This window comes from Empidonax traillii, unplaced genomic scaffold (assembly GCF_003031625.1).
Source record: "Empidonax traillii isolate 1590-97213 ecotype Southwest subspecies unplaced genomic scaffold, ASM303162v1 scaffold867:size481033, whole genome shotgun sequence".
In the NCBI taxonomy this organism is placed as follows: domain Eukaryota; kingdom Metazoa; phylum Chordata; class Aves; order Passeriformes; family Tyrannidae; genus Empidonax; species Empidonax traillii.
This window is the reverse complement of record NW_020956060.1, coordinates 440,971-457,504: the sequence shown is the minus strand read 5'-3', so window position 1 is coordinate 457,504 and position 16,534 is coordinate 440,971.

Here is a 16,534-nt window from a genome sequence, read left to right as displayed (position 1 = left end):
GTTCTGTTGGAAACCTAACTTTTGACAATCCACCAGGATTGCAAAACTTTCTCTGCATACAGCATAGTCTTATGATAAAAGTATTGGTAACTTTGATGCTCTGGCCAAAATCACTTCCTTATTTGCTCCAGAAGGTAATGATGCTTTGTTTTTTAGGGAAAAAGTCTTGGCTGTCTTGCATGGTCATCATCCATACAAGCATAAAATTGAATTGGCATAGCGGGACTGGCCTAGGGAAATAACAAGAACTGTCCAAAATTTTTTCTGAATGTCTCTGAGTTATAAAGGTGAGTCCTTTGAGGTCTCTCTAGTTACAAGGGTGGTTCAGAGTTCAGCCAATCACCAAGTTTTAAGCTGGTCGACTGCTGCAAACCATTTCTATGTCCCATCTATGTGTGTGACTCTTTGGGGATTCTTAGACAACTCAGGGAATGAACAAATTCAGATATACACACAGGCACACCCCTGATACCCTGAGACACCACAATCAAATATCATACTGTACTCACCTCTAACTTGAGTCCCATAGCCCTTGCCACAGAGTCACTGATGGACTCCTACCTAGCGGGAGAAAAGTTTCCAAAGCATGTAATTTTTTTGCAGAGTATAGCATTAGTGGGAGGTAGTAGAAAACACAGCCACCTCAGGTGACTTTACTTAAGTCATAGCAATAATTTACACTGTCAAGAAAAAGACTGTACCCTGCCTGAAGTCAGGCTGACTGGGCAAGAAAAGTTCTGCAACAGGTAAGTTGCTCTTTCAGTCAAGTGCTGCGCTTGCTTTGTGACAGCATTTCAGAGACTATTCCAGACAAATGTAAATGACCAAGATAATGTCCTGAAGGCAGGGGTTTATTTGTTCTTTCATCTCTTAATCTATGTAACATGCTTTGAATCTCTCTGTAGGCTATAAGTAGACACAGGGATGCCACTTAATCTAGAATAAACTGAAAGAATGTGGCTTAAGGAAATGATTGTTTTTGCAGGGAAAGCAAGGACTGATAGGCTTTTGACACTGATCACCTTCCTTGTGGCTAAAAATAATCCCTAAAAGGAATACCACATGGATGTGGGAAATATAAAAGCCTATCTTTTCTTTGCTCCTACTGTAACTATTGAAAGTACGAGGAAAATTACTGACCTACCGTCCTGAATTTACTTATTCTTAGAGAGGTAAAAATGAGGAGAAAAAGCCTTTTTTCCTCAAGCTCTAGCAGAATATTTGTACTCTGTGAGCAAAACAAGAGTTGGGGGGAGACCTTCCTGATGATATGAACTGAACACTGTAAACTTTGTGTTCCCTAATCACTTTACTGTCCTTTTTCTCCAGCTCTTCTTTGTAGACTTTGGATTTTCAGGGACAGGAATCAGCCACAAAGTACAAAGCTCTTAGTCCCCTGAGGCCTGAGCAGTGCCACACAGCCAACAAAAGCAGTAGTCCACTGCTTTCTTCCAAAGTGTAATAAGGAGTGCCCCACCTCTGATCTGTACTGACAGTTCACCACTTATCCAAGTGAATAAACAGGAAACACCTTAAAAAACAAGATCAGGAGTTTCCAGATGCCTACAAGGTGTTAGTGAGAAGACAGAGCCAGGCTCCTTGTAGAGCGGCACAGTGGGAAAACAGAGGAAGCAAGGGAACTTCCAGCTAGGTATAAGGTATTTTTTTTCCACAGAGGGTTAGTTAACCACAGGAACAGGTTGCTCAGAGATCTTCTGGGATCTGTGTCCTTGAAGGTTTTCAGGATACCCCTGTCAACTGTAGTTGATGGCTATGCTCTGAGAACGTAGTTTAGCTTCACTTATTTTTGCATAGCCTCTCTGCCTTTGTATTCCTGTTCCAGCTTTTGGTTGGAAGTCCCAGCCTGGTTGCATTGCTATTACAGAGAGGAATTTTTTGCCTCATATTTATAAGAAAACTCTAAGATATATGCACAATCACAGACAGATTGTCAGAAAAACAAACAAATCTGTCACTGAATTCACGCCTTCCTGGTTTCTTTTATAATGCCTTGAGAAATACCTTCTGCTGTAACAAGGCCAAAGCACTGTGTGAGGGACGGTGTCTTAGTGTGCCATGCCTGTGAAAAGGCTACAAGAGTTCTCATGATTGTCAGAGTGGAAATGCTGAGTCTATTCAGGGCTCCTACAACACTTAAAAATGCTATTGTTGTCCTATTTTATATCAAGACAGATGTCCCCATGACAAGATGGGGCACAAAAGGGACTGGTGGGCACCGGTGGAGTACGAAGGCTTTCTCAGACTTGCTTTTCCAGCTCAGAAAGACACTTGTGACTTTAAGTTGCTTGTATTAAGCACAGCTACTTTTCAGTTGGTCCCCTGGCTTTCATTATCCATTACTTCAGCTCTAAAAGTTCTTGCCTGCCTTTTGACAGACTGCATTGCTTGGATACTAATACTGTATTTCTTTTGAATTTAATCTGGCAAAGTAGAACAAAGCTGTTTTCTTGAGTACAATTTCTTTCTCAAACCAAGGACATTTAGCCTTTACAACAAACTGTATAGGTTACAAACATTTTAGAGATTGTAACTTTGTTATGGGGAAGGGCCATAAAACAGTCAAGTCTGAAATATTTACAGCTGAAGGGAGTGCAGAATGGGTAATCAGCTTTCTGCCAGTATTGGATATAAGATCAAATTATAGAGATGTTAATGGGACCCTTTATGGTGCTAGAAAATTTCCTGCCACTTCCTGAGGCAGGACTTTGCTTTCCTTCATGGCAGACTTCTTCTATCTTTGTGTTCTTTCACGTTTCCAAAGTGTAAATGACTTATGGATGGCCCAACAAATGCCGAGTTAAATTACACCCAGCCCTGCACTGAGGCATATTACTCAGTGTTTTCTATCTGTCACCTGCGAATTTATAGCAGTTTTATCCATCCATCTGGAGGATGAAACTTTCTGTTCTTGGCAAGTTTCTTAGAGGTTTTCTGGAGAGTTTGATCAAAACCAAGATTTGTTGACTTTTAAGAATGAAATATAAAAGTAGAGGTTTTTTTTCCAATTATTTTGAACAGCGGTGGTTCTTCAAGTATTAAGATAAGAAATGTGAAGGTTAACAGGGTCAAGCTAGAGGATTTTCTTTCATTCTCACTGTGCAAATCCATTCAAAGTTGTTGATAATCACCTGCTGATAGTCACCTGTTGATAATCCTTGCAAATGCAGAGATAACACAACTGTATTATATATATTCATGTTGCTTAGTCTTTTAATTCCTTTTACAGTTGCTGTTTTTTGTTATCATAGTAATTTTTACCATGAGAAAGGAGCATTGGCATAAAGCAAGGAGAAAATGTACTGTTATCAAATTGTGAATGTTACATTTCTAAATGTGATATTTAAATTAAGCCAAAATTTTGCAGAATTTTACACTTATAATTGGGGTTCAGGTTGAAATGTATTACTTGCTCAAATGCTTCTGGAAACAACACACAGATGAGCCAGACTACCTGAACTAGGCCTTTAAAACCATATAGATATCAGTTCTCTATGATAAGCAAATTTTACAGTTATTTAAATAATCTATGATTATTATTATTCATAATGAAACACCCAGATTTCATTAAGTCTTCCAAATAGCCATTTAATGTAGTATTTTATAGCATTTCATTGTTACAAAACTGTTCAGACCTTCTGAGGAAGATGGCAAATGTTTTCCGTTGTTTTGGTTTTTTTTAATTAATTACTGAGTCAAGTTAAATTCTGCACGGACAAAAAGTGTCCTTGACCAATAAAACCCATTTAATATCTCTGTCCCTTCTATGTGTTCCACCTATCTGGCACTTATTTATCAGGAGAGCTTGCAGAGAGCTGTTGCTAGGGGACAGAGCTTTTGTAGGTCCCCATTAAAGCAATATTCTTGAAGAAGAAAAGTAATTTGCATATTTCAAGTGCTGCCTACAAAAAAAATTTAATCAAGCCTCAATAAGTTTTAAAAGGGAACAAGTATAATTTTTATAAGTAATAACCCTTATGCAAGAGAAAAATACGGGAGCCCAGGTCACACTCTCTGATCTAGATGCTACTCCTTTGTGCCTTGCCAGCCAACCTCAGAGATATTTTTTATTTCATTAAGTTTCTCTTAATTTATACCTCTTAATCAAGATCAGAACACTTGGAGTAAATTTGACCTAACCTATACATTCATCTACTTACATTTAATAGAATAACTTTGATGTTAACCAAACTGCCAGTCTCCAGGGTAAAAGCCATAGGAGGGAAGAAAAGTCTGTCAAAACCACGTCTTCTAGTTCCCCAAGTTGTCAAATGCTTTCTGAATTGTTGCCCTGGAGGGGAGTCTGCCCTACTAAGAAGCACCCCTGTGTTTTTATTTAAGTCCACTAGTTCTTTAATTCCTCTCCTTTTTTTTTTTTTTTTTTCTTTTAAACTGTTCCATGTATATAAATGCATCTGAAACCTTCCTTTTGTATAGCTTACTGGTATACCAGTTTCAACAAAAAACATGGAAAGCTGACTGTGAAAACTCCTCACATTCTCTCTTTCCTTCCTTCCTTCCTTCCTTCCTTCCTTCCTTCCTTCCTTCCTTCCTTCCTTCCTTCCTTCCTTCCTTCCTTCCTTCCTTCCTTCCTTCCTTCCTTCCTTCCTTCCTTCCTATCTTCATACATTTCATTAATGAGACTGTTTTCCCACAAATATTGGTCAGAATTTATGGTTTTTGCCAGAATTAGAACTGCATTGAGAACAACCTGTTCTCCTTGGCAAGATGACCTTCAAATTGAAGTGAATATGCTCACCCTTGATGGGATGAATTCATATGACCACATAAATCATTCCCTGTTTTCTTAAGTGGCTTGAATGAGTATGTGACCAACATTTGTTATGATTCTTCCCTTCTTATTTTGGTACATGATCAGGAAAGATTAGATTAAGCCAGCTCTGGAAACTGTATTATCAGCTAATGGTTGGACAAAGCAATGCCAGTGACTCGAGGCAGTTCAATGTGGCATTCAAATCCCAGAAGAATAAAAAACTGTTGGCAGAGGCTGCAATGAAGCCTGCATTGTATTTATAATAGATAACAAAATCTGTCTCAGCAATGGTTTTGTAGAAAGAAAGTGAAATTTATCATGGATTATTTGTTGTGTGATACTGCAAGAACAAGCAAAGGTCCCAGATGTTTTCAGGATCCTGTTTTCTTAAGCTGCCTTGCTATGAACACTCAGAGGCAGTTCCCTCACTACAAAGCCTTAACTATAAAGCAAAACCAAAAGATAAAAGTGGGAAAGGGATTTCTAATGAAACTCACAAAGCAGACCTTCAGCAGAGCTAAAAATTGGACCTAAACTTCCTATACCTTAGTTAAACTGAAGAATGATGTGTACAATTGATTATTGCAAATTTGCTAATTTACTTTTGACATACTGTCTGGCTGGACTATAAAGACTTGCCCTGCTGACATCTATTCTTAAAGCATAAAATGTGGCTGATGTTCTGCTAATGGGGAAAGAAAAAAAAGGTAATGCTGAAAATGAAACTGAATTTTTCAATTTCATCTTTATCTTCTCATGGGTTTTCTTTTTTTTGTCAGAAACTTTTCCCCCTCAAAATAATTCTGAATTATTCCCCTGAAAATAAGTCTGTGGGGTGTTTTTGCTTGGTTGGTTTTGTTGTTGGTTTTTTGGTTGGTTTTTTGGTTAGTTGATTGGTTGATTTTTTTACCAGTGTCATCTTTATAACAGCTTTGTGCACTAAAGTAACCTACAGAAACTAAAATGAAAGCAAAAATGAAGAAATATCTTTGGGGAAAAGGTATACAGGTATTAGTTAAAGACTTAATGTTACTTTTCAGAATGAGCTGAGCATGATCCTGCATTTCTCTGTTAGGACATGGTGAGCATGATATTCTACATTGTGCCATCTGCCACCAGTAACTTTCAGTGTCTAATGTAAATTTTTTCATATCCCTTTCAGAAATGGTGTCAGTGCTGATTTCTGTGATCGTGTCCTTTCAGCAATAGCCAGAATGCCACTGCTATGAGAAAACCCTTGTGGAAGTAAAGGAATGGGATCTGGAGGGGTGAGGGGATAAGAACAACAACTGAAAAATCACCGTTGAAGTTTTCAGAGGCCATATAGTGGGTGCACAATAGATTTAAATATGTAACAAGTAAAACCTATGTATTGAGCCCCCAGTTTCTATTTCCATCACTTCCCCCATGCTTGCCAAGGTGCCCTGTAGCCTGCCTTGCTTCCTGGGGCTCTCAGGACATGGAGAGGCAGGGGCTCTGCAATAGCTGTTCAGAGTAAAGATGTTACTAACGGAGTTTTTACCAGTTTCTGCCTGGTCATCAGAAGTGACACACCCCATAGCCACGTTCATGGAGCTGCACAAATAAGCATTCCCAGCCAGCTGGCTGGGGAAATACCTGCTATTTAAACTAATAAATGCAAGTTGGTTCATGTATAAGGATGAATACAATGGAATTACACAAGCATATAAGGATAAAGTAAGAAAATTTAAACACTATCTGAGTTCCAAGTAGCAAGGGACGTGGCAAGAAATAAAATTTTCAGTGAATACATTAGAAATAAGAAGAAAAATGAGAAAAGAGATGGAACAAAATGTTCTACAGAGAAAAAGAATGATTTTCTTTCATCACAGAAAACACAAATTATTGTTTACTTTAATTTTCATGGAAAAACTAGATTGCACAGGATACTTTAACAAATTAATTTTAACAAGTTGTTTGGAATTCAGGCTGGAGTAGAGAAGGAAACAGTTCAGGGAATACTTATGTAAGTTTGGTACATTAAAGTTCTCAATATCTGATGAAATTCATCCCAATAAATGAGACAAAGTAATCTCTGAATGATTAGTGATTATCTCCTGGAAGCTGTAGATGGGAGAGATCCTAGAAGACTAAGAAAAACAAACCTTTCATAATTTTTTTTTTTAAGAAGAGCAAAGGAACTCTAGATAAAGGAGTCTAGTTTCCTGGAAATAATATGAAACAAATCATTGAAGTAATTTCAAGCACCATAAAAATATAAAGGTTGTAACATGAGCCAACAAGAAACTGTCACAAACAGATCATATCAATTGTTATGATTACCTTCTTTGAGAAAGGTGCCAACCTAGTGTAGAAAGGAAAAAAACAGTAGATATAGAGGTACGTTAACTCTTAAAAAATTCTTAGACATTTTCTCAAAAGTTAGAATCTCAAAAACTGAGAAAATATGATGTGCATGTATTTGCCTTTGGGTAGCTTCAAGAGTAGTTAAAAACTTCTTTAAAAGCAAATGCACATCTAACATGGAGGACATGCTGAGTAAATTCCCTTAAAAACCCACATTTGCTCAAATTCTACTTGGTTTCTTGATGAAAAATGTGCACAATAGAATGGAGACTATATCTTTTAATTTATGGCTTGTACAAAACTGAATAGAGTTTAAGTATTTTGTGAAAAATGCTAAAAATACTAGTGACAGTTTGGAGAGTTGCTCAGAAACCCGAAAGTTTGTGTCTAAGTATTTATGAACCCAAGCTACCTATGTATCGAAGAAAAAAGAAAGCAAATTCAAATTTATAACTGGATGTATTTCCTTAAAGAAAGAAAGCACTACAGTGGTAGAAGATACAGTGGGAAAGCAGTTTTAATTTTAGATTCATGAAGCAGAAGTTTTTACAGAAAACATCTAGTTACATTCCTCACTTAACTCCAGAGAAGCCTTGGAATGTATATTGTCTCTGTTTGGGAACTGCATTTTTAAGGCAAACTAAAGAGAATCCAACAGGGTGAATGATGGATTTAGAAAGCATGACCTATGAGGGCATTGGCTTACTGAGAGGTGGTAGAGGGTGGCTTGATGATATGGCATCACAATATCAAGGATCACCAAATATTTTCCCAGGCCTGAAGAAATCAATATTTTTTTCGTCATAGATGATTTTGGAGGCAAAAACTTAGAAAACTTGGGAGAATGGTGGAGCATAAGAAGGCATAACTTGAAGATACAGAGAAATTGCTTTTAACAGAAATGTTTAAGATCAGGGTAGAGTACAATCTGTGAGGGTTAGCCAAGGCCTGTATGATCTTACTTTTGGTTGGGACATGGCTTAAGATGATCCCTGGGGTACTCTTTGAGTCTAACAACAACATAACAAGGTCTGAAAAAAAGTTAGAGAGGATTCATTGCAGCTCATCTGGTAGAACCAAAGCTGGAAGTGAGAAGAAAAGGTCAACCAATCTGAGGACAGGAATGTGATCTTTTAAGGTGTGGACTCACAATGTTTTATGAAGGAGCACAATAATCTGTTTTTAATATTAAACTTTCAGAACTTATTGGTTCTTGCCACTTCCTGTCATGTAATTATTTTGTAATCTTTAAAAATTCCTACACAACTAGAGGATATTATGCTTCTGTCTTGATTTTATGAAAGTAAGAATAATTAAAGGTACTCCATTAAAGAGCTCTGAATACAATCCATCTTTGCCTTTTCTACATTTTATTTTGATGTGGTAATTTTCTGGCATTTGGAATAACTGAATTAATTTGTAGGATTCAGAATTCAGGTTCAGAGTGACTAGGTGATGGAGAAGAAGGTGTAAGACAATTTACCCCATATTTGAACCCCAAATCATAAGCTACTGTTTTGTTTGGTCACAAAGAAAAAACGCTAATGAACTGAATGTATTAATTCAATTTATATGATTGAATAATCTTTGGCTGTCAAGTTATATGCTTTGTGAAAGTCTGAATGTGGATTGTCAAATTGTCCAGCCAGGAAGAAAAAAGCCTTTTACTTACAATGGGCTAATGATTGTTTGACAATTTAATTATACAGCAGGGAAATTGTAAAGAGGAAATGGGGTACAGAGGGAAATCTGCTTATCCATACTGAAGTTTACTGCTTTGAATTAAATCTGAAGACATAATATATTGCTCACAGAACAGGTTTCTTACTACACATGTTCCAAATAGCTTGTTGGATGGATTCAGAGAGGGGGACACTGCTAAATTTGGTCTTAAAAGAAGCTGAATAAAGTTTTACTTCTATACCTGACACTTGACTCTATAAATCTTTGCATCTATATTGTTGATTATGGTTCCTTTTAAAAACCAATGGATTTTACTTGCTGTAACCTTATTTATGCTTTGTCTATGTTAATTTAAAGTTAGTTGATTAACATCCTGCATTTCATCTGTACTGCACCTCATTTTAAAACCAGCATCCTGGTCCAGACTTTCAGTGTTGACAACCTTGCATAGGGCATCAAAGAGTAAGATGCATCTTCCAGATCCTTGGGATAGTTCAAGAGATTATAATACAAGAGATAAGGATGAACTATGGTGGCCAGCATTGACTAGGAAAGCTTGGACTTGAACAGTAGGGTAGAGGAAATGAAAATGTCTGGAAAATTGTTCATCAAATTAATCACTTCAAAGTTCCTCTAGATTTTTTGCTTCACTGATACACTTGTGAAACGGCAATTTTAATGGAAGCTTTTTTACAATAGGGAATATCATATATTCTGTGGCTCTAAGCTCAGATCAACTCAGTTCATGAAGGTTGCTAAACAATTATCAGATACAAAATTCCCCTTTACACTGCCTTGAACTGGATTTAATCCAGTGGCCTAGAGAGGAAAGTCTTGCTAAGCTGCTGTTTGTTTTTCTTTCAATGATTTTCCTTCTTCAGAAATAGCAAGCAGCTGAAAATGTTTGAAATCAAATATTTAACTCAAATATCCTTAAACACAAACACATTGTATCGCCTTTAAAATGTACATACTCTTCTTTTGCTCTACAGTTTGGACACGGAACATATGAACACAGGGAACATTAAGCCTTTTTCCAAAATGCAGTATTTTTTGATCTTAAAGGACAATGCAGAGACTGAAGTCCATTTCTGTTAAAAACAGGCATATGTCTTGTTAGCACTGATAACTTCCAGACGGCACTACTGGCTCTCATAATCTGGGTAGCTGTGTCTGGGAATCCATAGCACAAGCTGGAAAAAATGTCTATTAGCACCTTTGGTATAACTGAGAAAGGTGCTGGGAACATCAGGGAAAAGGATCAGTTCTGCACTCTATTCCTTTTCTTGAGATTTGTGTTTTAGCATAGAGCTTCAGATTATATCCAGACAATTTAATGTGGTGTCAAAACATGAAAGCCTTCTTTAAATCAATTTTGATAACATGGATAATAACACTGTAATAAAAATTAAAAAATACTAAATGCTACTTTTTAATTTGACTGCTTCTTCAAATTAAATAACCCTCAAGAAGAGGGTTGTTTTTACTGACTGAAAAGTCGAACTTTCTAGACAATGTCGTCAGAGGATTCTCTCTAGGCTTCTTCATGAGATTTATTAAATGAATATTTGTATTGCCTTTCTCATCATACAGTCCTTACTGACTATACTCATATTGTAGATATTATTAGCATTAGGAAGAGGATACATTTTTTCCTTTAGAGACAGAAAGGGGATTGTGCTTTATAGAATTTATGGAAGTTATTTATATTTCCCTGCTGGGTATCACCATTCTCCTGTCTTTGTGAGTGTTTTTCTCCAGATGTTCTGTCTAAAGTGTCTAACAGGACTGCACTCCTTTCTACGACTTTTTATTGGTACTGTTCCTTAGAAACAGTTCCCCAGATTTCATAGAATCACAGAAGAGTTGAGCTTGGAAGGGACTTCTGGAGGTCATCTTCTCAAATCCGTGGTCAATCAGGGCTGCCTAGAACAGGTTGCCCAGGGCCATATTCAGGCAGCTTTTCAATGTCTCCAAGTATGGAGACCCCACAACCTCTCTGGGCACTCTGTGCCAGTGCTTGGCCACCCTTAGAGTAAAAAACGTTTCCTGATGTTCAGTGAGAATCTGTGTTTCAGTTTGTGCCCACTGTATCTGGTCCTGACATGGGGCAGCACTGAAAAGAGCCTGGCTCTGCCTTCTTTGCACCCTCTCTTCAGGTATTTACATTGATAAGATCTCCCTGAGCCTTCTCTTCTCAAGGCTGCAAAGTCCCAACTCTCTCAGCCTTTCCTTGTAAGAGACATGTTGCAGTGCCTTAATTATCTGTATGGTCCTTCTTTGAACTCTCACCAGTATGCCCATATTTCTTTTGTACTGGGAACCCAGGACTGGACACAGCACTCAGCCTCTCCAATGCTGGGATGAGGGGGAGGAAAGCCTCCCCTGACCTGCTGGCAATACTACTTCTAATGCAGCCTGGGATACCTCTCAGCTTTTTTGTCACAGGGGTACGTTGTGGTCCCCTGTTCAACTTGGTGATCCTTTTCTGCCAAGCTGCTTTTCAACAGGTCAGCCTCCAGCATGTCAGGTACACAAAGTTGTTCCTCATGCAGTGCTTTGCTCTTCCCTTTGTTGAACTTCATGAGGCTTATGTCAATCCGTTTCCCTAGCCTGCTGGAGTCCCTCTGAATGGCAGCACAATCCTCTGGTGTATCATCCACTCCTCTCTGTTTTACGTCATTGACACATTTACTGAGCGTCCGCTCTGTCCCATCACCCAGACCATAAATGAAAATGTTAAAAATGGGATCTGTTTATTAATAAAGCAAATAAAAATGTGTTATTCCTAATCAAGCTGTACCTAGGCAAGCAAAAGGGATAGTTAATCACATTTGAAAGGTGCTACTGTAAGTCTGTTGGGAAAAACAGTGTTAATTTTGTGTATTTCTTTTTAGGATTTGTGAGACGTAATGATGGAGTGATAAGACAATTTGCTTTTAATTGTACCCTCCTCTCTCCCAAAACAATTTTGAGTCTTGTTTGGAATCACAGAGAAATACACAGCCAAAGCTTGGGAATCAAAAGTGCTCTGAAATAAACTAGTTATGTAACTCTTTTTAATGAGTTCTTTTTGATAAAGAACTGGTGTCTCTTGGGCTAGATCTTTTCTTGAAATAGACCTTGTTCAGGAGTTTTATGAATAGTATTATCTTGCTGGACACAAGATGGTAAAAACTCTGTTCTGTTATGCAGCTTTTTTTTTTTTCTTTCTGGATACAGCCTTTGTATAAGAAGGAAAGAACCAAGTTAGAGTAACAATTGGTAATTAAACACCTCTTATTCTTGTTTCTGTGGAACTGTCCTACAAACTATAGTCTAGATTACAGTCTAGGACTCATATGTACTGGAACAGCCATGGCTAAGTGTCATGGCATATATATTCAGGGATTTTTTTGCTATTAAGTGATATAATTGAGGATATCATTGATCATATTAGGTCTTTCTTACTTTTTCTGATGAAAAAAAATCCTTTATCATGTTTAAGTGATTTTAGAATGGACCTATTTTCTTCTAGTAAATAAATTTTGAGTACATTATATTGAAACAATAGACATGAAGTAGACACAAAGTTTGAGGAACAAATCTTTTTTTATTACTTCCCCACCCCCAGTGCCAGTTCCAAGCTGAGAATCAAGTGTTGCTTCCTATAGAAATACTTAAAAGTTAGTTTACTTAATTTTCTTTCAACAGGAAAAAAGAAACTATGTCTAAAGATGCCCATTAGTCTTCAGATAGCTACCTAAATATGTTCATGGGTTACACACAATGTTAGTGAAGAGGTCTTTCTGTCATTCAGTGTTTCAGTTTAAGACATGAAAAAACATAAAATAAGGAAAACCCAGAAAATAAGATCTGTTGTAAAGGCAAAGTGTATTTTTATTTCAATTTTTGTTAGTTTAGCTCCCCAAGGTCAAACCTTCTACATAGTATCAGAATTCTGTTTTGAAATATTTTTACAGATACTTTTTGGCAGTTTCTAGTTAAAAACCAGTTTTGAGTAGTCTAGTCAAAAAAGAAGTTTGGCAAACTGGTAGCATTTCTGGTACAGCATTTCCTTGACTTTACCTAGGCCAACATTTTTGAACTTAAAATGCTTAATCAAATGGTCTGAATTTGTAACATAAACTGCTGAACTTGTAACTGCACTTTAAGAGCAAAAGTGCAGAATATGGAAGTCATGATATATTGTCAAAATAGTGGAAAAGTTGTTCAAATAAATTGGTAAAAATTAATATTTTATAGCCTTGATTAAGCATTTTCCCTTCATTTAATTGTCTAATCCACTCATCAGTTTTCTTCCAGTGTTATTCTGACCTGAAATGAAATATGAAAAATGAAAATATTTATGCCCTAAGATGCAACTGTAAACAATCCAAACTCATATTAGAATGGGAAAACTTGTTTTCACCAAAGAGATTTAGATATTAATAATATTTAAGTTGATTAGAGATTTTTTTAAGTGAACTTCAGCAATTAACTTTCTGCATTATGAGGCAATTTAACACATGAATCTGGCTTGGGGTGACAGATTTGGCAGCAAACAATATTAAGTCTGTTATTAAGGAAGGTAGTGGGCAAGATAATCAGCAAGGTTAAAGTGATATAGTAAAAATTTGCACTAAAATATAAGCATAATTTCAAGGCAGAAACTAATTGGGACAGTTATTGTTTGTAAACACAAGTGTCCTCTGTCTAACCAGAGTGCAATCAGAATAAGTACATGATCAAAAGAACCTCAGTCATAAAGACAAATGTGGAGGCAGTGAAAAGAGTATGTGATTTTACAGGGCAAGGGCTAGAAATACATAGCTGACCAGGAAATATAGTTAGATAGTTAATTATTGCTTTTATAAAACAAATGGATAACAAGAATATATATACAACTCAGAAATGAAACTTATGAACTGCAGTTGGATTAGACCAACTGGGTGGTTTAACGAGGTCATATAAAGGTCTTCTTGGAATTATTGGCTCTTCCTTCTGTGATATGGGGAAAAAAGAAAAATATTCCTGATAAAAATCTTCTTTGAAAAGTTCCTACTGAACCCCTTCTATTCTCAGATGTGCTCTTAGGATCTCATTTCTCTTGCTGCCCTTCCCATTTTAATTGAACATAAACTATTCTAGCCTAGCTGTGTTCTTTCAATGGTAAGAGAAATCAACTAAGTTAAAATCAGTGTGCTTCACAGTTTGGTCAATATCATATGATTTGTGATTGTAAATTTAATGATATTTTAAATTTAAATGCAGCATTTTGTCATTGCATTATGTAAAATGTTAGCACTATGTAAAATATTCACAAGTATTTGCTGAAGCATGTCTACCTGTTAAAGAGTTCGATGCTTCACTGGAAAGTACACTTTTTATTTTTTTGGACATGATATTGTGCAGCATGAACTTGTAAATATCCACCAGAAGATTTAATTACCAAAGGAAATACAGGAACAATTTGGAATTGCAGACTTAGGAAACAAAAAGGAGCTCTGAAGTGTGCCGTAATGGCCATGGAAACAAGCTATCTTTTCCTATTCAATAAGGGACTCGTGAAACTCACCAGATCTGCTCCGTAGTAAGTAGCCCCCTCTTGGACTGTGAACCGCTTGAGAACTAAGAGCCTTGGTAGAAGCAAAAATGGATAAGGCTGTACTATCCACAGTTGTTTTATTAATGCTGGAAAACTGATGGATGTGAAGCCATATCAACCAGCGTCGTACTCAACACCAACAATAACTTACTAGTTATAGCCTTCACAGCATCCCCAGACTGCTGACATCACAGCTGGGTGCCATATACCAACAGCAACTCAGTGTGATAAAGTCTTGCTTATAACTCATTTTTGGTTAACAAAAATGGACTTATAAGGAAATTAAATAAGTTATTAATTAAAATAGCCTCTGAATAGTACGCTGCCACTGAAGATAAGAACTGTGTGCAGGCATCCATACAGAATAGTTTTTTCTGTCCAAAACTTGTTGTGCTGTAGTTAGTCATCCTATGTCTGGGGTGTGTTACCTCTGCTTGCACTTCTTCTGTGAGATAGGGATTCGTGCTACCTTAAGTGTAGCAGGCACGAACCTAATTACAGAGTGACTGGTTGGGGTCACCGCACTCTGATGCTTTGCTCACCTCTTCTTCCCTCTCCATCTGGCACTACAACAGATGCCAACACTGTGAAAACAGCTGCTCTGCAGCTTCACAGCTGACTGACAATGTACACGCCCTCTAGACCAAGGAGCTTCTTCCCGAGCCTCTGCTAACAACTGGCACATGGAACCTACGAAGTGGTGTGGTGGCTGGGAGTGATATGTGCATGTCAAAAGGAGAAGACTCATACAGCTGGAAGAGGGAATCAAAGGAAATTTGTGAATTCAGCTCGTTTCTCAGAATCTGAAGTGTGTCTGATGGGTTGATAACACTCAACCCATCATACCCCACAGGAAAGTGCACAGTCCAGCAGGCTCCACTGGAGTATCAAGCCAAATGGTTATAACCTTCCAAAATGCCAAATGCTTAATGTGGGGAGAAAGATGTTGCTTTGTTGAAATAATAATTTGGATTGCAGTAGGATACAGCCACTCCATAGAGACAAATAATCATGAATTGTTAAATCTGCAATGAATAGTTCATCCAAACAGTAAAAAGTAGATATCTGTAAGCAAAACCTCTTGATCTCTATTTTCCTCTGACAGAATAAAAGCTGTGTATGTTGAAGGTCTTCTGAAATTTACCATAATAATTTATCTGCTTGCAAACATTTGGAAAGCTCTGAGTATGTTGTTTGATGAGTTTTATCTGTGCATTTTGTTTTGTAAGTTTGTTTTATCACAAAGGTTTTGAAGTACATAGCTGATCTGTCAACTCCAAAAGGCTACTTGCAAGGAGGGATGTAAAATTCTGCTTGTGTACTAAAATTTTTATATGTTTCTCAAAAGTTTACTCCACCATTTATTCTACTGGAATGGATACTTAGCATCTGGCTGTTGTGTGAGTTAATGATACAAAAAATAGCTGTTGACATTTAAGTAGCCATAATATGCACTTATTACCAAGCAGAGAGACAGAAATGTTTATGTTTGTTAATTATATGGGGCTTACTTGTCAATTTTAAAAGACTAATCTCTCTCTGGAAAGGTCCTATAATATTTCTTAGTTTATACCCCATTTGCGAGCAGTTTGGCTAAGCTGTGATATTGAATGTCTTGGAGTGTCAAAAGCACCATCACATTAATGAAACTTTTTATTAAAAATTTTTCATTGTTTTGCAAATTATCTTGATCTAGCATAATGGTGCAAACCAGACTTCAATGATACATCTCTCCAGGCCTGTGTCTTTTACAGATTTACTAAATAAGCCCTATAAGGTCCATGTCCATAGCTGTAAAACTGGTAGATTGACCTTTATGTTGCCTGTTGTGTTGTCACCACAATAACATGAGATGTCCATCAGCAAGATTTCAAGCCACCCAGTGTGTCACAGCGCTGTCAGATCAGAGGACAGATAAATCTCCATGAATTCCTGTGAACTACTTAGTTTGGCTTCTTTGGAGCTTCAGTTCTCCAGGGCAAAGCTTTATATTTTTCCCATTTTGGAATGCTGTGAGAAGATACCTCCATGCTTGTGCTTTGCACACATTCCCAAGTAACAGAAAATTCAAGCAAGAACACTCAAATGGACGTAGTTGTTTGAGTGCAGAGCAAAAAAACCTAATAATTTCCCCTTAAAATGAT